Source organism: Lissotriton helveticus, chromosome 3_1, assembly GCF_964261635.1.
Source record: "Lissotriton helveticus chromosome 3_1, aLisHel1.1, whole genome shotgun sequence".
In the NCBI taxonomy this organism is placed as follows: Eukaryota; Metazoa; Chordata; class Amphibia; order Caudata; family Salamandridae; genus Lissotriton; species Lissotriton helveticus.
Genome location: NC_136061.1, coordinates 1,349,427,902 through 1,349,453,411, shown reverse-complemented (window position 1 = coordinate 1,349,453,411; position 25,510 = coordinate 1,349,427,902). Strand labels below are relative to the sequence as shown.

At 42.4% G+C, this 25,510-nt stretch overlaps 1 protein-coding gene across 3 annotated transcripts in view; it reads right to left on the bottom strand.

Moving 5' to 3' along the window:
• Nucleotides 1-25,510, bottom strand: part of LOC144824974 (ATP-dependent RNA helicase DDX25-like) — a 2,510,053-nt gene that overhangs the window by 53,542 nt on the left and 2,431,001 nt on the right. Inside the window, exon 12 of one of the 3 annotated variants that reach the window (XR_013609216.1) lies at nt 10,017-10,123. The exons of the other annotated variants lie outside the window; for them this stretch is intronic. The gene's annotated coding sequence lies outside the window, so the exon portion shown is untranslated. The remainder of the gene's footprint in view (nt 1-10,016; nt 10,124-25,510) is intronic. 3 annotated transcript variants of the gene reach the window in all.

Genomic DNA, 25,510 nt, shown 5'->3' with positions numbered 1-25,510 from the left:
CAGGGGGGGATGCAATACTTTGTATTTGATAGAGATTTGAACACAGTATCAACACAACAATTTGGGGTAGCTGTAATACAAGATATAGTTTAATAAGCATAGCACACACTACCCAGTTTCAATTAAAAGAGTCTCAAAAGAAATGGCCAATTCCGAGGGCAATGCACACATCACAGCATCTCAAGCACCGAGACACACCTCATGAAACCGACAGACATGCAAAAAGATATACCTATCACTGTGCCGACTATGCCTGCAGGTAAGATGGAAGCCACTCTTCGGCTCCTCTCCTGGAAAATTAACGGGCTGGGGACGGTTTGAAAAGAGGGCAAGCCCTTCAATTCATTGGTAGGCATGTACCATACATGGTATCACTACAGGAAACGCATCTAGTTGGTAACACATGTAAAGCACTGAATAGAGGAGGCTATAGACTAGTCACACATTCAGGTTTCACGACAGGCTCCAGAGGGACAGGAATACTCCTACATAATCGATCTCCATATATGGTAGAACAAAAATGAACAGACCCACTGGGGAGATTCGCAGCCATCACAGGGACATGGGAAGGCAAACCTCTAAATATACCACCAGCATTGCAGAGGGTAACTCTGCCTGACTTGAGTGCATTACTCCTCAAATTACCATAATAATAATAATCTTTATTCGGCATATATCCTGGTTTGTTCAAATCTTAAAAACACGGGTTATTAATGACCCCCAGAAATGAGTAGTCCTTTAGTTTAGATGCCTCTGTTAGGTCCTCCCATGCTTTTTTTTGCAGTTGGCAATGCCGCCCATGACGACTTGCTTATATCTTTTATGGCATGTCACCACCCGACACCCTGTCTCTCGGTGTCTGTTTAAGGGCCATCTTAAGATCTCTACTGGCCCAGGAGCACTGCCCATCAAACCATCTTGAAGCATCTTGGACATCCATGCTAGTAAACCATCAACTGATTGCCTAATAGCAATAAATGCCTGAACAATTCCCCCCCCCGCCTGTACCTGTGGGTCTAAACATTTCAAAATCTCCTGTTTGCCTATACCAAAAAGCGAATTACCAGAAGGAGATTTGATACTCAGAGGTGATCTGAACATGACACTGGGAAAAAAGACGGAAATCCCCCTAGACCAACATCTAGTGAGAACTCTACACTAGCAAACTATTTAGAAGCAATGGGTCTAGTAGATGTCTGGAGAGCGAACAAACCACAGACCTCACAATTCACCTTCCACTCGGGAGCACATAATAGTCAGTCGAACATAGACTATGTACTTAGGTTGGCACACCAACTGTCCTATTTTAGGGAAATCTGGCATCTAGCTTGGGGAATATCAGATCATGTGGCTCACCAACACTCCGGAAACAAAGCTAGCTCAAAACACAATCACCCTTAACCCTGCGTACTTCAAACTCCCACAAATACGAGACGATCTAATCTAAACCACAGACAACTACTTTATTGAACATAAAGACTCCGTCTCCTTCCCACAGACACTATAGGAAGCGTACAAAACCGTAATAAAGGGACAAGCACTCTCCTTGACGGCGGGACATAAAAAAAGACCAACAGAAAGAACTCACAGACTTAGAAACCGAGATTCTAGAGGGAGAATCACAAATCATCAAATTAGACAGCGCTGAAACCAAACATGCACTGGCTATCAAAAGACAAGAATACAAAAATAAAGTAACAGAGAAAGTTAAAAATAAGCGACTGACAGTGCTCCATACAATATATGAAACCGGAGACAAAGCCACAAAATTACTGCCATGGCTAAACAGGCGTGAACCAGCTAAAAGATGGGTGGCATACCTGAAATTCGATAATGGTGAACTACTAGGAGACCCACCCAGGGAATGACAGAGATATTCGCAACACACTTCAGGCATCTCTACACACCCACGACCACAACCACACTAGATGGCTTGAAAGAACTACTTGCAGAAATGTGACTTCCCTCTCGGACGGCAGATGACACTACTTTATTGGATAGTGACATCACTTTTTTGTTTTTTTTGTTTGTCCAATATCTTTACACCGGTTAAAAACAAGAATGATTAAAACCAGATACAAGATGTTAAAATTTTGAGATCAAAAACGACAAGACTGCAGAGAACATTTTTTACAGTTACAGAGATGTGCTAAAAAAGGCCCTACGCCTGTGCCACATAGAATTAAGAAAACAGGACACGGCAAAGACTATAGGAGGATGTGTGTCAGATATTCTATACACCTCCAAACACTGTGTACAGCCCATGTTTCTACATAATGGTATGAGCCAATGCCGTCAAGCAGATTTATAGCCAGGGCAGAAGAAGATAATATATGTATGTCGGTCTCATCAGAGCTATTGCAGGCAGGACAATCAACAGGGATCTTTTGACCATTTATTCATGAAAGCATTGACTGGGAGGGTCCCTGTTCTCAACTGGATATACAGCTTCCTTGCCATGGGGGTCTGTATATCCAGGGAGCATTTCAAAGTAAGTTCAATTGTCATGACAACGCTGCATCATAATGTTATGAGCTCGTACAAAGGACACACAGGAAAGCTATCAGTTGTGTGTTAATTCTATCATTTCTTGTTCTTTTTCTTCCTTCTTGTGGTGTTGTTGATTAGAGTTGCCCCTTTTCCATTACACTGAAATAGGAAGCCGATGATGTGAGGCTTATGGAATAAAGGTAAGCTTGTTGAGGCAACATTAGCGGCATAGAGATGTAAATACAGGCAATAACGTGGATTTTTGACTGGTTCTTTTTTGTTGGTTTTACAGTGAGGTTGGTCCTGATGAGAACCCGGAATTTAAAAGGGGTTTGAAACGCGTAGACCGTGGAACTACCAAATACTTGCCCAGAACAATTTGTTTTGAAACAATTGTGCTTTATTGTATCCAAATAAACGAAACTGTACAATAGGATTTAGTAATATGCAAATATTGAATAGGATAAAAAAGAATTTGTGATCTAGTGCAAGTGTGTTTGGTATGGGAATTACGAGTATGAATGGTTAATAACTTTTTCTTTGAGAGTGTGACTGATGTAAGCGTGGAATGGCGAAAGAATTGTGGGTTGTTGAATGGGAATTCTTTACTTTTTGTGTAATGTGTATATAAAATGTATATTAGATGTATGTTTAATGTTCAAATGAAAAAATCTTTTGAAATTTTGACAATTGAATAAAAGCGACTAATGAGCTAGAAGATGGTTTGATGGTATGTCCACACATTTTTGGTTAGAAATAATTTTCAAAAAGCAAGCAGTATTGGCATTGTGTTTGGTTGTTTATATATGAGTGCTCAGCCTTACTGCTCATGAGCCATACCCTTTTGTGTTATAAAGTAGTTTCCATGCGGCTGCAGCGATATTTTGCTCTATCGTTGAGTTCTCTACACTGCCGTCTACGCTCACTAAAGACCAGAACTTCTTCAGGTCCCTACTATAAAGTGCTGCCTTAATGTCTTCCCACCTTTCAAGCTCCCAGTTCTTGTTGGCCAACTTGATACAATCTCTATACTGGGCCTTGCTTGATTTAATTAAGGATCTGTCCTTAAGCTTAATAGCATCTATAAGGGCGCACTTTGCCTTGCGGCAAGAATTGTGTTACCAGGTTTGCTTGACTCCTTTGATGGGCTTAGGTTGTGTCATAGGGTTAAAGATGTTGGTCAGACTTGTTGACAGTTCATCATGCAGTACCTTTAGTCTACCGTTGGTAAGTGGAGTGTCGAATGTTGCTACAGCCAACTCCATTTCCATTAAGGGCGAGATGATTTTTTAATATAATACGGCCTCCTTGTCTGGTGACTGCTTAAACTTACCCCACCTGATTTTTCTTCTATTGTTGGCGAGTATTAGGTTGGTACATGCCGGGGGTCCAAAGGACGTGGGATTGTACATTTCTGGTGTCTCAAGCTCCACAGTCAGGGCGTTATGATCACTGTCATGTCTTGATGTGACAGCGAAGTCGTCCGCCTACCTCCACATGCATGTCTCCACTAATATATAGTCCAACAGGGAGGATTGTCCTGTTCTATTAAAGGTTAGCTTCCCTGGCTGGTCAGACTTGGTGCGGCCATTACAGGTCCTCAAGGAGTGAGTTAGGGTTGCTACATTTATCTGGAGTACCAGAGGAGTCCAGGCCTTTACTGGTGGAACTTGCGGGTCGGGGATTAGCCAGAGACTGTCCTCTTCACTAGAGGGGGCATCCATGGGGGCAGCCAGGGGCTCGAATTGGCAGTTGAAATCCCCCAACCAATAATCAATCTAGCATTCGGGGGAGCTGTATCGATGAAGGTGGTAAGTAGGTCTATTGTCGGGGATTCTTGGGTGATGTTTACAGGATGGGAATAGATGTTAAGAAGATCAAGTTTTAGGCTGGAGGGGAAAGTGAGTACAATACACTGCAAGTCATTGGATGTGGTACTCAATGTAGGAGAGTAGGGTCTGCTTTCCTTTTTTTTTAATCTTTTTTTTTTTTATAAGTGCATCACAGAAATAGAAACATTATTGAGTTAATCCCGACATAAAGAAAAAGCGTCAATTGACAATTAATCAACAGACTCAGTACATAAATACATTCCATAGGTAATACAAGAAAATGCATAAAAACAGACAAATGCAATTATACAGGGCCTAGTTCATCATATTCACAATTCATGATAACAATACCTTTAAAAACTGGGAGATAAAACTAATAAAATGAAATGCCAGCTTACGTCTCAGGCAATTACAACTTAGCCTGCCTCCAATTCGTGACCGGGGCCCAAATCCTTCTTCCAAGCTCCCGTTTCTTCACCCCCTTTTGTTCGTACAGGCAGGACTCGATATTATGAATTCCAAGAAACCTAGAGAGCCACATTTGAAAGGACGGGCCACAACATCCTTCCAACCTGCTGAAATTAGAATCCTAAGCACGGCCACGGATATAAAAACCAAGGCTTCTTCCTCTTTCACCAGTTTTAAATTGGAGTCAATTCCCAAGATCATCAGGGTAGGGGATAGATCAATCCTGTGACCTAGCAGCCCCTCCCAAAAATGTTCAATCTCATTCTTTACTGGGGTCAGCAGGCTACAGTTGGAAAACATATGCAATAAATCTGCATGTCCATCCCCACATCTTGGACACTTATCATCGTCCCTGATCCCCCCATGCAAATAATTTCGCAGGGGTGTAGTAAAAATTGAACACCGTTTTGTAGTGCTGGGCTCTTAGGTTTGTGGCTCTAAAGATCCTTTTATTCAATAATAAGACCAAGTCGACATCAACGTCTGGATTTCCCAATTTTCTAGACCAGGCTACCTCCGTCTTATCTCTCATCTTGGATCTCTAGGAGAAGGATGTTATAAAGAGTCTTAATTTTTTTACAGCCTCTAGTCAATGCCTCCAGAAGGGGGCTGTTGTCGGGGGGTGGCGGTTTTGGTCTGAGTGCCTTCAAGGAGTGGGTCAATTGAACGTATACCAACCAATGATACCTGGAATCCCAAATCTATTTTGTAGAGCATCAAAGCTTACAATCCCTTCTCCATCCATTGGTTCGCACAGAGTCTTAATGCCCATTCCCCTCCAAACTTTAAAGGTCCTATCTGCTCCTATCCCTGAAAGGAGGCTCGATTTATAAATATGTAAGTATGGGTTAACCTTAGGGATGTTACACAACTTTCCACAGGCCTTCCACTCCCACTAGACACTGTCAACAATCTTATATCTAGCTTTCTTGTAAAATCTGCGGTCAACTTCGCATAACAATAATCCCAACGCCTTCCTTCCTAACAGCAACTCAAATATAGAAGGGGGCCGCTGAGCTTCGGGGCTTGAATCGTTGTACAAAGCCGCTGGCTGGAAAAGCACAGTCATTTGAGTCAAAAGACATGTCCAATGATACAGTCTTAAATTAGGCAAAGCCAGTTCACCTCTTTCCTTTGGGAGAGACATCAGATTTGTAGACCGCCTTACCTTCCCAAATTGCCAAATAAACTTAATAAAAACAGATTCTAAATTCTTAATTATGTTCTCCTCCAGGAATAGTGGTATAGCCCGAAAGAGATATAATAACTTGGGGAACATAGTCATCTTGACAGCATTCACCCTCCCAATCAATGAGAGATGTAGCCCGTCTAACCTTCACAGATCGGTCTCTATTGATTTAATGAGCGGTATATAATTTTCTTCCACTATTTTATCTACTGAGGCATTAATTTTCACCCCTAGATATATAGCTGCGTCCACAAATCTCGAATCTGTTTAACTATGTTTTTCGTGCAGATAATCTGGGTCTTTGCTTCATTTAATAAAAACCCAGACCTAGCACCAAATTGTTTTGTCAGCTCAGACAGGACAACCATCGCCTGCTGGGGGTTAGTTGAGAATACCGCGAGATCATCCGCGTACGCTAGAATTTTATTTTCGTACCCATTAAAAACCACAGGTCTTAACCTTGGACAGCCTAATATAGCCTGGATAAGAGGGTCAATATAAAGAGAGAAATGGATCGGGGAGCACGGGCACCCTTGACGCGTTCCTCTCTTTATAGAGATCAGATCCGATTTTTCGCCCATGACCGTGACTCTAGCAACAGGATCTAAATACATCGCCCTAAGGGCTCTAATCATTTTCTGCCCAAACCCTCTTCCTGCCAAGATACCCCAGAGAAAGCTCCAGACCACACGGTCGAACGCTTTCTCTGCGTCGAGCAGGATCATGGCCATCTCGCCTCCCGTGGCAGCATGGGCGTCAAATAGAGCTATTGCCCTGCTTGTATGATCCGTCGTGCCACGCCCTGAGACAAACCCATGCTGCCATGGGGAGACGAGACCGCCAATAATCCTGCGCAACCTCACAGCCCGGATCTTAGAATACAACTTGGTGTCAGAGTTGATCAGTGAGATTGGTCGGTAGACTTCCCTTTTTTGTGGAATATTATGATGTTCGTCTCTTTCCACGACTCCGGGGTCAGCCCAGTACACACTATCCCATTAAAAAGGGCTGCTAACAATGCGATGATTTCTGGTTCGATACGCTTATATACCTCTAAAGGGATGCCGTCAGGGCCGGTGGCCTTCCCTGAGGCTAACTCCTGTAGTGCAACCTTGATCTCTGTTTCAGTAATGTCCCTATCGAGTTCTTCTTGAAGTGACACATTCAGGCGCGGTCCTATATCACCAATATTATCCAGCTGTCCTCCGTCCCTAACCTCCTCGTCATACAATCTCTGATAGAAGTCTCTAAAGACATGTAAGATCTCCTTAGCTTCTGTATATTCCCTACCATTTTCAACTATCTTTGTAATTTCATTTTTAGACTTCTCTTGCCTTAGACGGAGAGCCAGGGCTCTACCGGCATGTTCTCCCGTTTCATACTGGTTAGTTCTTGTAGCCTGATATTCCCCGATCGCCTTCTGAGTAACCACTTTCTGTAAATCTGCTTTGATGGCCAGGAGCGCATTATGACTATTGCTACCATCTCCGCCCGAAGCGATAACCTTGACATGCTCTTCTTCAAGGGTTGCTAGCCTCTCCAATAGTTGCAGTTCCTCCATCCTATCTTCTTTCCTCATTTTAGCTGAAAAGCTGATTGTTTCGCCTCTCAGGGCCGCTTTAAAAGACTCCCATACTATATTACGAGATGAGCTGTATCGATTAGCGGCGAAAAAATCATCAGTCCAACTCTTAATGTTGGCAACAAATCTAGAATCTTCCAATAATCTCCTCTCAAAGGACCAAGAGGACCTTACTCTTTCACCACAGGTCCTTTGATATGTAATTACTAAAGGATTGTGATCCGAGAGTACCCTCGGTAGCCTATCTATGGCAACTCTATTGATTTCCAGGGTAGAGATAAACAGGTAATCAAGCTTGGAGTGCTTCTGAGCTGGATTTGAAAAATAGGTAAAACCAGGGTTTTGGGGCTCCTTGATACCCCAAACATCCACTAAGCCTAGTGAGCCCATAAGTGCCTTTATCGCCCCAAAGACCCGTGGTTTCCGTCCGACGTATTTTACACTATCAACCCAGTTGGCTGAGATATGTAAATCACCACATACTATTAAAGGTGCCAGCCAACCGACTAATTCAATCTCCAAGAAATCAAAAATCTCTGGGTCATCACCATTAGAGCCATAGACTACGCACAGAGTAAAACCCATTTCCAACTCTGCGATAGCCCATCTACGACAGCTATCTACTTTCACCCTTTTGACACCTCCCAAAGACTTCCTTACCAATATGGCGACCCCCCTGATTGTTGAAGATTGTGAAGAACAAGCAACCAACTCAAACCTATTTAAAAACAAAAGGTTCCTCTTAGCCCAAGGAAAATCAGTCTCCTGGAGACAAAGAACATCGATCCTATTAAATTTAACAAAATAGGCCAGTCTTTGTCTCTTCCTCCAGTCGTTTAGCCACCCCACGTTTACTGTACAGATTCTAATGTCTGTCATCCTGACAATTGGTTTGACGATCCATCTTGCCCTGCGCCTTAAGCCTGTTAATTTTTCTTGAATGCTCCTTTCGTCCGAATAGGACAGCAACTACAATAATGCACTTTATCCTTACATTTTCTATTTTCACCCTTCCACACACCCCCGCCCCCACCTCCCCCACCTCCCCCACCCTACCCCCCTACTCACCAGCCCCCCCCTCCCCCCACCCCCCACTCTGTGAGGCGCACAGATCTGGTCTGTGCATGTGATGGACGTGCAGTGATTACGGTGAGGACCACAAAAGAAAACTCTTAACACCTAAAAATAAGCCCATACAAAGAGAAAATGCCAAGAAGCGAAATATCCACGCACCCAGAACCCCTAACCAAGGACCTATAACATCACCAGCTTACACCTTACAGAATAACCCCCAAAAGATAGGTCTTTTTGTTTACGGCTATTTGCCCAAGCTATTTAGATACTCCTTGGCCTTAATTTCTGAGGAAAAGTACATTGTTTTCCCTTCATTGATGATTTTTAACTGTGCTGGATTTATTAGATAGGCTTGAAGTTTCCTGTCCTGAAAGGGCTTTATCAGCCCCCTAAGACGCCAGCGTCTTTCCAGTCACATGGAAATTGATAGTGGGCGACCCAGTATACACTTGAGGGTTTGGGCAAAGCGTATGATGGGGTAAAAATACCTTCAAGGGATTTTAATGAACATAGGAATTTTTGATCACTTACAAGATGCAATCGTGTGGGTTTAGTAATTTAGATCCACTAATGCTATTTATGCAACACCAGAAATGATATACGTTCAACCGCTGTAACTCATGAGTAATCAGTAAGGAGAGAGAGCAAACAAAAATTAAAGAGCGGGTGTGTATAAACAAAGGATATTTAATCTTTTTTCTTTTTCTTTTTCAAAACAAGTTAAAAGGTTGGGTACAAGATGAAAAGCAAAGACGTAAAAGGGAAAAACCGTTAATTGACACAGCCCTAGTTACATCAATTGCTTGAGCTTTCTACCAAACACAAAAATTCATTAAACATTCAGTGGTAGATAAAGCCACAGTCGACGTTTCAGTCTCTGTTCTTTAGTGTAGGAGACCTTCCTCAGGACATGGGTTTCATATCTTGAGTACCCTATAAAATGATAACAGATTAAAAAAACTTTTTTTAAAAACTGTCCAAACCAATGGAAGTGTAAACTACTAACTATATATCACACCCAGAGAGCTCTCAACTCCTAAAAGTAACTTTTTGTTGGACCACTATCAAAAAATGAGTGGTGAAATAACAAATACGAAATCATTAATTGCAAAAATGAATGTCATTAATTCATTTCATCATGGATGTCATTCAAAGCATCAAATTGAATCATTTGTATAAAGAGAAGTATTTCACAGATATAGTTAAACAGATTTGATTCATATTCGATATATCAGTTATCCGATCGTTTAAAGCAATTATCATAAACAATTCGAACAGTCCTCGTCTTGACACATTGTCTTAGCCCTTACAAAACTGTTAATTCAAATATGGGCATCAAGATCATCCTCGTTTTTAAGACATACTTAACACATTCTCGTACCTCAATAATGTAGTCGCATATGTCTATCATGAAAAAATCCGGATCAAAGAGTTAATTTCATAGCGCTGATACCGGTACATAAAAATATCCTGCTGCACTGAAGTACCCTGTGATCAAATAATGAAGCAAAAGATTGGATTATATTACTTCTCCTTATGGTGGATCTATTTACATATAGTGAAATCGTAGTTTTTATATATCTTAGGAAAGCCAACAGTTTTCCAGATGGAAGGGATACTTTACACCTTTGTAAGAAATAGATGCCCTGGAAGTATTTGTATTTATTGCTCGTATCGGAACACTGGTCAGTCAAAAGAAACCACTATTTACCTATACATTAGTTCTTGCTCACACATTTGCATATATCTTTCATTTACGGCCATAGTCACAAAAGTGTCCTAAACCATTCATATTGTTAGCCTTATTATTCCGAACAGTCATTGGTAAGAGTATTTACACAGTTTCATGGCTGACACATCGTGTTTTCAATAGCGTCTTTGCTAATCCGATGTGATCGTGTTTATGGGTTTTACGGTGTTTAGAAGTTTACTTAGTCTACCTCGATTAATCTCAGGTTAACACATCTTAATATACATCTAGAGACCTTGTGTACACTTTACGAAAAAACATTTGACTGTCCCGTGCAGTTGTGCATTTTATAATATACCAAACTAACTGAAAAAGCCTTGTCGGATATGATTAAAACAAAATAACCGTTTTGGATAAAAATTACCTGCTAGGTTAGTTATTTTCACAGCCGCAGGTTGTGGAAATGGGGTCCTCGTTAACTTTAAAGGATTCCCTAACTGTAATTTAAAGAGGGGGATTTATATTAAATCTTTTAGACAAGTTCAAATACCAACACGCATACTTTTGCGCAGAGAGTATATACATACCTCACATATTCGAAGATGTAGCAAAGCTTTCTTACAAATCTTTTTCAATGGGGTAGTCAATTCTAAGAATTTTAAAAAAGAGGGGCATCATGAGATTTAGAATTAAAGCGGGCAGATAGTTAAGGCAATTTATTAATTCCACAGGGTGCTGAGGGGCACTAAGTTGCACATACCTGGATTCAATGTATCAAAGTCCGTCTCCACGGAGGAGGAGAGCTCTCTGGGTGTGATATATAGTTAGTAGTTTACACTTTCATTGGTTTGGACAGTTTTTAAAAAAAGTTTTTTTAATCTGTTATCATTTTATAGGGTACTCAAGATATGAAACCCATGTCCTGAGGAAGGTCTCCTACACGAAAGAACAGAGACCGAAACGTCGACTGTGGCTTTATCTACCACTGAATGTTTAATGAATTTTTGTGTTTGGTAGAAAGCTCGAGGAATTGATGTAACTAGGGCTGTGTCAATTAATGGTTTTTCCCTTTTACGTCTTTGCTTTTCATCTTGTACCCAACCTTTTAACTTGTTTTGAAAAAGAAAAAAGATTAAATATCCTTTGTTTATACACACCCGCTCTTTAATTTAAAATTTTATTTAATTTAATTGTGGGTTTATATAGCGCTAGGAATCGACTCCCGGAGGAGTATCTCCACGCTTCGACCGCTGGGGAACCCGTCCTGGCTCACCCTGAGAGATGGTCCCTGATGGGTATCTCTAAGGTGCGACCAAGCATCCCCGGCGGTCTGGGGGGGCCGTTGTGAAGATGAGGCAAGCTGATGCCCAGAGTTGCCGAGTGTGGTTTCTGACTAGAGTAGGCACCGAGGCCTAATTTTTGTTTGCTCTCTCTCCTTACTGATTACTCATGAGTAACAGCGTTTGAACGTATATCATTTCTGGTGTTGCATAAATAGCATTAGTGGATCTAAACTACTAAACCCACACGATTGCATCTTGTAAGTGATCAAAAATTCCTATGTTCATTAAAATCCCTTGAAGGTATTCTTACCCCATCATACGCTTTGCCCAAACCCTCAAGGGTATACTGGGTCGCCCACTATCAATTTCCATATCAAGCATGGACGGTTGTCTGGTGTGGGCCACTTGTTCCTTAAGTGGCTTTCTGTAGCTTCAAAACTATAGCCGTATGTCTGAGGCAGAGACTCTAGCCTACTCAGAAGAATATATTCTGAAAATTGCTAGCGGACCGTCGCTATTGGGCAATAAAGCAGCGTTTGTCCCACCAGCATATGAAACAGATCTAAATCAGCTGGAACGACTAAAAAAGAAATTGGTGCGGACTTAGCTACATGCCAAGTTCCTCACTGATTGCCTTAGTGCAAACATAATTCCAACAGGGCTACAGATACGAAACATACCAATTATCTTCACTGATGACGAGAAATTCAAAGTTGGTTTCAGTTATTCAGCAAACAGGTGCTCGCGCACCTGGATGGTGTTAAGTATCGAAACAGCTGGCAGACAAATCAAACTTCTTACCACAGAGATAGAGGCCCTAGAAAAGAAAATTCTGGGAGACTCCACTATCACCAACATTAAGGCTCTGTTGGAGAAAGTCCAACAGACAATCAAGGACTTTGAAACCTTTAATGCGAATAAGAAAACAGTTAAACTTCAGAACGATATAAGAAAATACAACAAAGAACGTACATATCCTTATTTAAATAAGGATTTCTATGCCCCACATAATACTAACTAACAACCCCTGGGCAGAAAAAGAATTAATTTTTCCGATACCGTGTCTGAATCAGGCAGTGATAAGTCTGCTGACAATAACCAACACTTACAAGACCAACAGCCACCGACTTCGCGCCAACCCACTTTATTAAATCAGGAACGGCGATACAACGGTCAGCAGCACAGACCTCAAATACAACCACAGAGGAGAGGATGGAACCGAACCCCATACACACCGGGGTTTCGCAAGACTCGCAATCAGTATTACGAGTGGTAACACCGAACCAGTCCATCCCTATTTTCAACTTATCGAGTCATGTGCTGTCTGAAAAGGAAATAGAATGGCATTCACTTGCGTGTTTATAAATCTGCATGCTTTCCCTGTACTTTGATCTAGATGTAAACTGGTTGTGGACTAGGAGGGAACAGATATGTAGGCTAGTTGTACACTGGGTCACAACCAGGAGGGCTTCATAACAAATATCACTGTATGTTCACTAATTGATCTACATAAACATCTCATAAATGTAAACAATAATATGCTTTCATCAATTGTTTTGCACTGATCTTTCTCTTTTTGGATGTCATTTTCACGATATTCCATTGCATATTGATGCTGGTATTTTTAAAAATGCTCTACATGTTGAATATTACCACCTGAACGCAAAATGTCGACATGTTAGTTATATGAGTCTTTGATTTTAATGTTAAATTTGGCCACGCCCTTGAAGGCACTGTCAGAAATTCAATATTATTTCACAATGTGGTCTTATATGCTAGAGGCGATATTAAATTTATAAACATAATTGCCTCTGTTATATTCATTTCACACCCTCATTAATAAACATTGAGGCTTCCGGTGTTTAAAAAGATATATCTTGAATAATGAACGCCCCGTAGCATAATCAGGCATACATTGTTTGCTGTATATGAAGAAATAGGTCAACATAGATTATAAATTAATTACGACATATGGCAATAAGAACCCATTCTAGCATATCGATAGATAACTTGCTTAAGAAAGCACCATTACAAAATGGCCGCCCTTCAGCACAACAGCTGTTTGAGCATTAAGTAATGGAGTCCTCTTTCGATTTCCAAACGAAAGAGTATAAGTTCATGTGTATCTGGGGATACTCCCTCGACATCGACTGCTGTATCATTTGCTACGTGGAGACGGACTTTGATACATTGAATCCAGGTATGTGCAACTTAGTGCTCCTCAGCACCCTGTGGAATTAATACATTGCCTTAACTATCTGCCCGCTTTAATTCTAAATCTCATGATGCCCCTCTTTTTTTAAATTCTTAGAATTGACTACCCCATTGAAAAAGATTTGTAAGAAAGCGTTGCTACATCTTCGAATATGTGAGGTATGTATATACTCTCTGCGCAAAAGTATGCGTGTTGGTATGTGAACTTGTCTAAAAGATTTAATATAAATCCCCCTCTTTAAATTACAGTTAGGGAATCCTTTAAAGTTAACGAGGACCCCATTTCCACAACCTGCGGCTGTGAAAATAACTAACCTAGCAGGTAATTTTTATCCAAAACGGTTATTATGTTTTAATCATATCCGACAAGGCTTTTTCAGTTAGTTTGGTATATTATAAAATGCACAACTGCACGGGACAGTCAAATGTTTTTTCGTAAAGGGTACACAAGGTCTCTAGATGTATATTAAGATGTGTGAACCTGAGAATAATCGAGGTAGACTAAGTAAACTTCTAAACACCGTAAAACCCATAAACACGATCACATCGGATTAGCAAAGACGCTATTAAAAAAACGATGAGTCAGCCGTGAAACTGTGTAAATACTCTTACCAATGACTGTTCGGAATAATAAGGCTAACAATATGAATGGTTTAGGACACTTTTGTGACTATGGCCGTAAATGAAAGATATATGCAAACGTGTGAGCAAGAACTAATGTATAGGAAAATAGTGGTTACTTTCGACTGACCAGTGTTCTGATACGAGCAATAAATACAAATACCTCCAGGGCATCTATTTCTTACAAAGGTGTAAAGTATCCCTTCCATCTGGAAAACTGTTGGCTTTCCTAAGATATATAAAAACTACGGATTTCACTATGTGTAAATAGATCCACCATAAGGAGAAGTAATATAATCCAATCTTTTGCTTCATTATTTGATCACAGGGTACTTCAGTGCAGCAGGATATTTTTATGTACCGGTATCAGCGCTATGAAATTAACTCTTTGATCCGGATTTTTTCATGATAGACATAAGCGACTACATTATTGAGGTACGAGAATGTGTTAAGTATGTCTTAAAAACGAGGATGATCTTGATGCCCATATTTGAATTAACAGTTTTGTAAGGGCTAAGACAATTGTGGTTCTGAAAATCTGGATTCATATAATAGTACTGGATTCGAGAATAAAAACTTCGTCGAAATAGGACGAATTTGGTATCAAAAGACCGAGAATGACGAGTACATCATGTACATGTATTTTCGGCGTATTCGAGTGACGATTTCACCTCGAAATCGTCATTTACATTCCCATTTACATGTTGCCCTTTACATAGGCCTTAATCCAGTTGAATTTGATTCCACAAGGACACATACTCCTTAATCGACTTCTCCCTGACCCCAGTACAAGTTAGAACCATTGCCCCAGGCCGAACTCGTTAGGTCAGTTCCCTCCCAGTGGCCGAGCAAGATAGCATCTAGGCTCAACCAGCCATAAAACCATTTGAGCACGCACACCTGCCATATCTCGCTCACATCTTTTTTCCACTCCTTTTCTTTACTTGCTTTATGATGGGGAGGTGACCGTTTTTATTGGGGGTCCAGCGATATCTGATGAAATGTTGGGCCTTGCTGGATGATTTGTTTTGGGCAGCACGACATGAAATATGTACATGTCATCATGACTCTGCTTTTCTTTTGTAAACAGTAACTATAAATGAAATACCACGAATTCAAGGAATGTTTTGCCCAAGGCTGAAAATCATGTATAAAGAGAGAAGCCTGACTTCGTGAAAGTGTGCAGTCTCCTGAGAACATACCCGTATTGTACTTCTAGGACCCTGTTACCTTAGTTGCAGCCAATAAACTAATCTTTGACTTCACCTAGAAGACTCTGAGTTTCTGTAGGTCTGACTCAGGAGAACCCGAGGTCTCTGGGTGTTGATTCCCTGACACCGCTGGGTTACCGGTTCTGTACCGGTTCTTAAAAACCCAGTACCTCAATTGGCGCCCAGCGTTTGGGGCGATTCTAGTGGTACCAGTCAGCCTGAAGATCGTGAGGAGCTTCGTGTGGAAATTCCGGAGGAGGGCCCACCACCTCATCGACCCCTGCATGTCGACGTGGTCCGAAGGTCTTTGCTGCGAGGTTCCCCGCTTCCCGACGGCTACAAGGACTGCTGCCCTGGCTATCGCCCTGATGTTGGACCCTTGAAGTTTTCGGTAGAGCGAAACACTGAGACGAGTCTTCTGGTGACGCCATCGATATTTTCAGTTAAGTATAAGTGGAGCGTCTCCCAGTCCTTAGTTGGACTTACTTTGTGGTATCTTTGGGATACAAAAGGTTTAGTATTGGTACTTGCAAGCACCATAACCGAAGGACTCGTGTATTCACGAGAAATATCGTAATCGATAAATCCTTTGAAGTTTTGGAACTAGAATAGAGAGCGAGGATGCCTAGTCTTAGACTTGGGAATTTGTTTTGTCTTGGTAGTAATAATAGGGAATCCCGATTGGAGGACTCATGTCCGGTTCCTCCAGTTGGAACTCCGACTTACGAGCTATACGTTAAACATGGGGTAGGCCCTATCGTTTACAACGAAGTATGGATTAAATACACTAGGAAAGATGGTGTTTTAAAATGGCCCCAATATGGTAGCTTTGATTCTGAAATCTTAGACAACCTTGAAGTTAAACTCTTCAAAAAGAAAGCCCGGCCGGCGATGTTTGACTCTTTCCGCTTATGGCGCAAAGAAGCCAAACAAAAAGAAATTAAATTAGCTAAGAAAAATAAGAGAGAAGGAGGACTTTCGGTAATGCAAGCTGCCATGCAGTTTAAAGATAATGAAGAAGAGCAGATAAATGAGCAGTTGCACAGGCAACGTAAAATGGCAATAGATAAGTGTTATCCAGTTTTGCCGTCTCTTCAGCAAGAGGCAGCAAAAGAGCGTGAAAAAGACCAATTAATGTCGCAATTATTAACTTCACCACCCCCCTATGCGCAGAAGGCCACAGCACCCACGCAACCCTTAGTTGCACAAGCTGCGCCTCCTGCTCTTCCACAGCACCCACCAGCTGTTCTTCAGCTGGCTCCTACTTCTTCGGTGCAGCCTCCTCCAGGCCCACCGACCACTTCTGTTTCACCTGTTTTCTATGATTTTGCCTACTGTACTTTTTACATCTCCTAATGCTCCCTCTACGATTCTGCCTAGTACAACATCTATTTTCCCTGATACCTCTTCTGCCATCTCTACCCCCGCCTTATCTCACCCCGTTTCTCCATCTGTTTGTCCTTCAGTTTCACCTTCCATTCGGCAGAAAATGGCCAGCACTGTTACTAATCTTCTTTTACCTCTTTTCGGGTCGCCTGCTACGACCCCTAACATAGGAAGAAGACAGTTGCGAAGTCAACTGCCTGATTATCAAGAGAGAGATTCCCTGAATAGTTTCGCTCGGAAATGGGTCATGGACACTGCAAAATATGATGTACAGTCTGTCATGGAAGTCTTCCATCAATGGGAAGCAGCGACACAGAGATATGTTTTCGAACAGATGTGTGTCTTTCTTGGCGAGGATTTAGAAGACAATGATCAAGAATGCATCCCACAAGAGATGTGTCGTGTACGATTTAAGTTTGGAGAGGGTATGATTGTAGCTCCCGATGTGGAAAAGGCAGTTGAAATGTTATTATCATATCGAAGTAAGGGAAGCAGTTCTGGGTCACCATCGGAATCTAGTGCATCTAGTAGGAAAAAGGCACGACAATACCCTATGAGAGAAGTTCCCCCACAGTGGAGAGAGGGTGACGCGACCGCTGTCCCACCTGTCCTGCCACACTTTCACCGTGTATGGGTACATGTCCCATGGAAGCGAGCTGAAGTTTTAGCACTCAAACAAACATTACCAGATCCGCGTAAAAATCCTGCAGGGTACTATAAAGAATTGTCGCAGACTGCTGGGTCATGTATAATGAATTTGGCCGATATCGATATGTTATTCGGGAACGTTGTTCCACAGCCTTTATGGGGAAAAATTCGTCATGTAGATCATGACCAGGAATTAGGTGACACGTGGGCTAATATTACTGCTGCAGACGCATGACAAGTTGGTGGTGCCAAGCCTGAGCCTCTGATAGCAGAACTACCTGGTAGAATAGTAGATTACATGAAAACGATAATGCCTGCAATACGCGTAAATTGGGATAAGTTATCTGCATGCAAGCAAAAGAAAGAAGAAACTGTTTCAGATTTCTTCACCAGATTTGAAGAAACATTCATTGACCACAGCGGTCAAGATATGACCACAGAAGGTGGTCAGAGATTGTTTGTCGATACATTTGTACACAATCTGCTTCCAGAATTGTGTAGGAAATTAAAAGATTCGGAAAGTTCTTGGGCAGTCTCATCTTCAGCCCAGATATTAGCTACCGCACAGTACTACGAGAATAGAGACAAAGATGAGAAAGATAAAGTAGAAAAGAAAACTAGAGAACTCAAAACGAAGGTTTTGCTACAGCAAGCCTATCCGCCACGTGGTGGTGGTAATCAAAATAATAATGGTCAGAATTACTACCAGAATACTTTTCAGCAGCCTCAACAATATCAGAGAAACTTGCAAAGATTCGATTACACTCAACCCTGCGTAGGTCCTAACCAGTGTTTATATTGCAAACAGGAGGGTCATTACAAGTATAACTGTCCTGCCCTACCACAACGTGCAAATGGAATTTCTGGTGTAAGAGGTCGTGGCAGTCAGCAAGCACCTAGAGGTAGAGGGCGTGGAAACGCCCCTCAGGACGCGCGTCCCCTTCCACCACAAAACTCTATGAACAGGTTTGATCAGCAAAATAACGTATCTGACAGGACAGCTCAATACTACGTTGATGAGTATTACACAGAAAATGAGCAGTGGGAAAATGAGGATTGCTAGGACAGCCATAGACTAAGAGAGGGAGTCGTTTCAGTTCCAGTAGATCAGAGCGGACCTTCCGTTGAGGTGATTACATCAGGTGTGTCAGAACCTTTTCTGTTGGATACTGGTGCTACAAAGAGTTCTATTATGCACTCCAAACTCCCTGGCGCACCTTTGTCTGGCGAAATGAACGTTTCTGTAGGTTTTTCTGGCGCCCCGGTTAGAAATCCGATTTCTGACCCTTTATCTCTTTCTGTTTGTCCTTGTGAATTCGAAGCACCCCTTATTTTGACAACAGGTTGTGGTGAAAATTTGCTAGGATTAGATTTGCTAAAAAGATTGTATGCGACTTTGGACTGTTCTCCTTCAGGAGTACAACTTACTTTAGGTAAGAAAGTGGTTTCTCCCATGTATTTGTCGAGAAATGCACTTCCAGCAGAATTGTCGATTCTCCCAGATATTCTTTGGGCTACTGGTCCAAATGATGTAGGTCTTTTAGAAATTCCACCAATTGTTGTAACATTGAAGTCGAATGTCAGAATGCCACGAATTCCCCAATACAGAATATCTAATGAGGGTGAAAGAGCTTTGCTAGCGATCGTTTATGAATTAATCGAAAAAGATGTGATTGAAGAAACACGAGGCAATGTTTGCAATAGTCCTGTTCTGCCCGTTTTAAAACAAACTGACCCTTCTCAGCCACCTGTGTACAGATTCGTGATTGACCTTAGAGAGGTGAATAAAATTGTTGTGCCACAATTCCCAGTCGTCCCCGACATTACCACATTATTGACTATGATTCCAGCCTCTGCCTCCTGGTTTTCGGTGATTGACCTTAAGAATGCTTTCTTCAGTATCCCGATTGCTGAGGAGAGCAGGGATATTTTTTCCTTTAGTTTAGGAGGTCGCAGTTTCCGCTTCAAACGCGCTCCTCAGGGCTACTGTGAAAGCCCCTCAATATACAGTCAAGCTCTGAAAGCCCAGCTTGACACAATTGTTTTGCCTAAAGGTGCCACTCTTGTACAGTACGTGGACGATTTGCTCATCGCTGCGGATACTGAGAAAATTTGTAAAATGGCCACGTTGTCATTATTGCGTCATCTATGTGATTTGCATCACAAGGTGTCACTTTCCAAGCTTCAATATTGCCGACAAGAAGTGACCTACTTAGGTCATCTCTTGTCGAAGGAGGGAAGGAAACTGACCCCAGAAAGAATTCAGGCAATAGCGAAATTGAATGTGCCAAGAACACAGAGAGAAGTACGTGCTTTCTTGGGCATTACATCGTACTGTAGACAGTGGATTCCAAATTTTTAGTTATTGGCCAAACCCTTGGTGGCATTAACGTGTAAAAATACACCCAATCCCATTCCTTGGTCTGAAGAGTGTCAAAAAAGTTTTCTCGAATTACGCACAGCATTATGTTCGGCCCCTGTGTTAGGTACCCCCAACTACAGTAAGCCTTTCACATTATATGTCCACGAGAAGGAGGGCTGTGCATTGTCTGTGCTGACTCAGTTATTCGGAGATAGACAGCGGCCATGCGCCTATTTTTCGTCAACTTTGGATCCGGTAGCACGAGCATTGCCAAGTTGTTTAAGGGCCACAGCAGCAGCTGTTTCTATTCGACAGTCTGCTGGTCTAGTAATGAATAATACACTAATCGTGATGGTCCCGCATGCAGTAGACACATTGTTAAATAGGACCAAGACACAGCACTTAACTAGTGCTCGACTGTCCAGTTACGAATTGACGCTACTAGCGAGCCATGTGCACATAAAAAGGTGCAGTACCTTGAACCTAGCCACATTGTTACCAATTGCAGAGGAATCAGATGCCTCAGAATAGCACGATTGTTTTCTTAGAACAGAGGAAGAGACGAAAGGGAGAGTTGATTTGTTCGACACTCCTCTTGCTGAATGTGATGGTACATTATGGGTGGATGGTTCATGCTTTAAGCTCCCAAATGGTAACGTGACTACAGCATATGCTGTCACAACTTTGCACACAGTCATTGAAACTGCGCGAATACCACATGGTTCAGCTCAAGCCGCTGAACTCGTTGCACTGACGAGAGCATGTGTGTTGTCTAAAGGAATGAAAGTGACTGTCTATACCGACAGCCAGTATGCTTTTGGAGTGGCTCACAGTTTTGGACGATTGTGGAGAGAACGTGGGTTCCTGACTTCGCATGGAGCTAAGATTCAGCATGGTCAGTTGGTGAATGAGCTTCTTGAATCACTGACGTTGCCCCTGCAAATAGCGATCGTAAAATGTAGTGCTCACAAGAAAGTGACTGATGATGTTGGTCGTGGAAATGCATTTGCTGATGAAACAGCTAAGGAAACTGCAAAGAATGTGATGAGCCGAATGTATGTTGCGAGCCCAGAAAGATGGACTGGTGATGTTGGAATATGTGAAGACACGATAGAAAGTGTGAAGTCCATCCAAGCTGAGGCCACGGAGAAAGAGTTAAGCATGTGGAGAGAAAGTACAGGGAGAATGGATGCAAATGGTTGTTGGATTGAATTGACAGAGCAACAGAGATGGTTGTTACCCAATGCATATGTGCCTCCAGTGGTTACAATGGCTCATGGAATGGCCCATATCAGCGCGAAAGGGATTTGCGAGTTGTTGGCCCCAGTGTGGAAGAATTCAGGGATTCCCAAGTATGCAGAGAATGTTGTCAAGAATTGCATGGTATGTCTGAAGCACAATCCTGGTAGGGGAACCCCAACTCCAGCTGGTCATTTTGCACCTCCTACGTATCCGTTCGAGGTTTTGCAGCTAGATTTCATACACATGGAGAGGTGCAACAACTTAAAATACGTGCTCGTGGTTGTTTGTGCCTTCTCAAGATGGGTAGAAGCCTATCCCCTAAAAGACAATACTGCCTTGTCCACAGCGAAAGCCCTTGTAAAAGAGTTCTTCCCCAGGTTTGGAATGCCTAGAATGGTCTGGTCTGACAACGGAAGTGAATTTGTGGGTCGTGTGATGAAAAGAGTGTGTGAAGGGCTAGGCATTAGGCAGAAGTTCCACGCTGCAAATCACCCCCAATCAGCTAGATTAGTGGAATGCTACAATGGCACGCTTAAACTTAAATTGGCCAAAATCCAAGCGAGCACAGGTCTTAAATGGCCTGACGCTCTACCCTTAGCACTCCTATCCACCAGAATGACTGTGCATTCGCGAGTGAAACTCAGCCCCTATGAAATAATCTTTGGTCGGCCAGCCAACATATGGGGAGTGCCTAGGCCCACTAAGTTTAGCGAGCTGCAACACCCTATTTTGCTTGACCATTTGTATGAATTGACGGCTAAATTGCGTGTTTTATATCAACAGGTCCACAACACCTTGCCTCCGGTCTCTGAGACACCGGGTCACTCCATTGACCCCGGTTCCTGGGTGCTTGTCCGCAACTTTCAAAGAACAAGAAACGACCAGCCCAGATGGACCGGGCCTCACCTCGTCCTCCTGTCTACAAGGTCGGCTGTTAGGGTGGAGGGAAAGGCCAATTGGGTCCACGGGATCCATTGTAAGAAGGTACCCTTCCCTCTGCCACATGACCAATGGGTCCAGAAAGGAGGCACTGACTCAGAGCGCACAACTGATGAACGTGTAAAAGAAGCTAACCCTGTCTGTGAAAGCGAGAACATTTTTTGAGAAACTGTGCCACCACCAGAACAATTGAACTCTGTGGAACCTGAACTACTATTTCTGGACCAGACAGTACCCGGGAAAAGACGCTACAATTTACGACCAAGAAAAACAGACTAAAGTAAAAGTGATTTCTTTTATGATCCGAGAGAAAAACCTGTGGACTAATAAAAAATGTGTTTTTTTCCCCAAATCCTATTTTTGAAAGTGCAGATCTCCCATCTAGGTAACTTGCTTATTTTTGTTTTTTCGAACCGCCATCCGGGTTCCGCTGCTAGGGTCGCGGTTGATTAAAGACTTTTGGGTGCAGCTGACGACGTTAGGTCGCTGGTTCTGGTTGGTCCAAGGGAGTTGCCTTAGACTGACGGAAGCATCCTTTAGCAGAGACAACCTACCACCGCGGGCAGCACCTTAGAAAGGATGGAGTTTCCTGATGTGGAGAGGCCTGCCAAACAAATGAACTTTAAGCAGAGATTTTTTAACACGATGACGAAGAAAAGTTTTATAATAGTGTGTATTTTTATGCTATTCAGCGTAATGGTCTTTTTGATAAGCTATGTTTTATTCTCTTTTCATGTGACATTTGCGCCCACTACATCACCCATACCTCCTCCTACTGTTTCCTCTCATTCTTTCCACCCTTTGCCTGACCATGAATCAAATAGGAGATTAGAATTCATCAATAACTCCTTCGTTCAGTTATTACACCACCACCAACTTGTAATGAACACAACTAACTGTTGGGTGTGTGGTCTCATGCCCCACACCACGGATAGAGGTATCCCCTATTTGGTCCTGCCATTTACTCACAATGGGTCAGTATGGGCATATAGGACAATGTTCATATATGCACGAGAAATCCAACCCCTACGTTCTGTAAAAGACAACCTCAAGACTAGCGCCCTAGTCAAAGGTATAGTTGACATGATCAAGGAAGTAACTTCTTACGAAGATACCCCGGATGATGAGATACTTGCATATGTAGGTTGGAACGTGACCGGATATGGCACTACATTAAGTGAGAAACAGCAAGCCAAGAGATCGTCCCCTATCTGGATCGTACCCCATCAAGGTCACCTGTGTCTGCAAGGTATTGGCAAGAATCCCAGAGCTCAGCTAGGTTAGAGTGTCTGTACAGAAACGTATGTTTTTGGATCTCAGACTTCCCCTGCGTTTTTAGCCGCTAAGGGTACTTATTTCATCTGCCATGATAGAGCCTATACATGGTTGCCCCCTGACTTCTCGGGCTCATGTTTTGTTTCATTCCTGTTACCTCCCACCTACACAGCAGCGGCGGATTACCATCGGACAAGGGTAGTTAGAGGTGTTTTGAGTAAAGAAGACACTGCAGGTCAAGAATTTGGTGACTTTGCAATGGGTTTTCTGCCGTTCTGGGGAGCCATGGCTAACAGCAGGAACATAAGGCAATTGACAAGGGTAGTTGAATCCACCGTGACTGAAACTGCTGGTGCCCTTAGTAACCTGACTGCTGAGCTCCAGTCGGATCGACTTATGACCCTTCAGAACCGGGTCGCTTTGGATGTAATACTTGCGGACCGAGGTGGAGTATGCAAATTGATCCAGTCCAGTTGTTGCATTTTCATCCCAGATAATGCTCCAACAGTGTACAGGGCCATCTCCAAACTACATAAGATTTCCGAATCTATTCATGTGGATAAAGGAGATTGGTCGTTAATGGGATGGTTCTGGGAACTGATATCTGCCTGGGGATGGAAAATTCTGATGGTCATTGGGATGGTCTTAGCCATTCTTTTCCTGTTCTGTCTATGCATACAGTGTGCTCCTGCAATATGTGGCCTCTGTGCTACATCATGTGTAAGGAAGCCTGTGTCAAGAAATGAACTAAGCACTAGAATGATGTTACAGCAACATCTCAATGACTTTAGGAATATAGATCTGGACTCAGACTAACATGAGGATAGATTAATTGCCTATCTAAGGGCAAAAGGAGGGTCTGTGGTTCTGAAAATCTGGATTCATATAATAGTACTGGACTCGAGAATAAAAACTTCGTCGAAATAGGACGAATTTGGTATCAAAAGACCGAGAATGACGAGTACATCATGTACATGTATTTTCGGCGTATTCGAGTGACGATTTCACCTCGAAATCGTCATTTACATTCCCATTTACATGTTGCCCTTTACATAGGCCTTAATCCAGTTGAATTTGATTCCACAAGGACACATACTCCTTAATCGACTTCTCCCTGACCCCAGTACAAGTTAGAACCATTGCCCCAGGCCGAACTCGTTAGGTCAGTTCCCTCCCAGTGGCCGAGCAAGATAGCATCTAGGCTCAACCAGCCATAAAACCATTTGAGCACGCACACCTGCCATATCTCGCTCACATCTTTTTTCCACTCCTTTTCTTTACTTGCTTTATGATGGGGAGGTGACCGTTTTTATTGGGGGTCCAGCGATATCTGATGAAATGTTGGGCCTTGCCGGATGATTTGTTATGGGCAGCACGACATGAAATATGTACATGTCATCATGACTCTGCTTTTCTTTTGTAACCAGTAACTATAAATGAAATACCACGAATTCAAGGAATGTTTTGGCCCAAGGCTGAAAATCATGTATAAAGAGAGAAGCCTGACTTCGTGAAAGTGTGCAGTCTCCTGAGAACATACCCGTATTGTACTTCTAGGACCCTGTTACCTTGGTTGCAGCCAATAAACTAATCTTTGACTTCACCTAGAAGACTCTGAGTTTCTGTAGGTCTGACTCAGGAGAACCCGAGGTCTCTGGGTGTTGATTCCCTGACACCGCTGGGTTACCGGTTCTGTACCGGTTCTTAAAAACCCAGTACCTCACAATGTGTCAAGACGAGGACTGTTCGAATTGTTTATGATCATTGCTTTAAACGATCGGATAACTGATATATCGAATATGAATCAAATATGTTTAACTATATCTGTGAAATACTTCTCTTTATATAAATGATTCAATTTGATGCTTTGAATGACATCCATGATGAAATGAATTAATGACATTCATGTTGCAATTAATGATTTCGTATTTGTTATTTCACCACTAATTTTTTGATAGTGGTCCAACAAAAAGTTACTTTTAGGAGTTGAGAGCACTCTGGGTG